Source organism: Aedes albopictus, chromosome 3, assembly GCF_035046485.1.
Source record: "Aedes albopictus strain Foshan chromosome 3, AalbF5, whole genome shotgun sequence".
Lineage (NCBI taxonomy): Eukaryota > Metazoa > Arthropoda > Insecta > Diptera > Culicidae > Aedes > Aedes albopictus.
The window spans coordinates 245,480,970-245,482,845 of NC_085138.1; positions in this window are offsets into that span (position 1 = coordinate 245,480,970).

Sequence of the window (1,876 nt, forward strand, 5' to 3'; positions counted from 1 at the left end):
ACGGTAGCCTCGTTTGGTTATGATGCTTATTTTAGGCAACACATTCAGGCTTAGTGAATTGTATGTAGGTACACTAAAAAATATAGTCTTTATACAGAAACAACTTCTCTCCATTTAGCCTAGTGATTAAGACTATGGATCGCCAATCCGGAGACGGGGGGTTCGATTCATGGTCCGGTCGGGAAATTTTTCTCGACTCCCTGGGCATAGTCTATCATTGTACTTGCCTTACAATAAACAAATTCATGCAATGGCAGGCAAAGAAAACCCTTCAATTAATAACTGTGGAAATGCTCAATGAACACTAGGCACAACAGAGTAAACTTCATAACATCGCCATTAGACAAGATGGGATCAGCCGCTCCTTTTCCACAAATCGATTCCATATCCAATGATGATGACGTCGATGGTGCTGATGATGATGGGTTGTTTGTGTTGTCAACCGCTAATTTTGCACAGCCGGATACCGAACTGTTTGGCTGCGATGGTGTTGTTGTTTGTTTTTGTCATCCTCGCTTCCCGTTCCTGTATAAGGTCGGTTGGTCGATTAAGCCCTGCTCCTTGCCTAAAGGGAGCGAATGAACGGTGTCGGAATTTCCACCGATACGATGGAATCATCAATAGGGAAAAGCTCTTTCGCGTTCGTTTTTACACCAACGTGGGTTTGTGCGATCTGTTTGTCCCCGCGGGGGTAGAAGATCAAAAGCTTCATTCGGCTGATGGTGACAGCGAGTGTCGTCGATGATGGTGGGCGACAACAAGGATACCGTGGAGGTTCCGCCACGGTACTGCCATCGAAAATAGAAACGTAAAGTTACCGAATGTTTGCTCATGGCAAACAAGCTTACTCAAGTGGCGTTCCCATCGTTAGACCTTGGACGTCAAACATAAACACCCCGCGGGGAGATGGATCGAAATGGAGATTGATGGATGTCGCGTTATCGGTAACGTCTAATAATGGTACCTTCATTGACAAAAATACTCCTAAATTACATGTAAAGGGTGGCCCACACTTGTATGAAAAACAAAAATTTTGAAAAATACCAAGTCTTACCTCCTAAATCAGTTGTTTTGGACTCCCAGAAGCTACGTTCAAAATTTGAGCAAAATCGGTTTAGCCTAATGGGGCGCTCAAAACGCTTGAAGTTTGTATGGGAAAACTTGGCCAAATGTATGCGGAAATTTTGAGTTTTCGAATTTTGCCGCTAGGTGGCGCTGTAAGCGTTCAATAATTAAACCCTTTGGTATTATTGTAGGTGACTATATGCCAGAGAACTTTGTCGAAGACCGCGAAGTGATCCGGCGGCTGTGAAAAAAGTTATACCCTAGGCAAAGTGAGGCAAAGTATTGAGATTATTGATATTATTCCTTTACATGTATTGGAAAAACAACAATAAAGTTTATCCTCACTTTTCCTAGGGTATAACTTTTATGCAATTCAGCATCATAATTTACATTTTATATAACTCATTTTGGTATCATTATGGCTAATTTTTCCGAACTGGCTCATTATGCAATTGAAATGAGTTGCATAATGAAAAATAGTTGTATAATGTTCATAATGCAACTCATTTGAGTTGCATTATGAACATTATGCAACTCAAATGGGTTGCATTATGAAAAAATCATTGCATTAAATTTTGTATGGAACTCGTTGCAAAACTCGATTTTTTCAGCACTCTTCGTATTTATCCAACTCGGCAAGCCTCGTTGGATAAATGTACGAAAAAATCAACTTTTTGCAACTCGTTACATAAATAGCTATTTTCACAGCCGTTGGATCACTTCGCGGTCTTCGACAAAGTTGTTTGGCATATAGTCACCTACAATAATACCAAAGGGTTTAATTATTGAACGCTTACAGCGCCACCTAGCG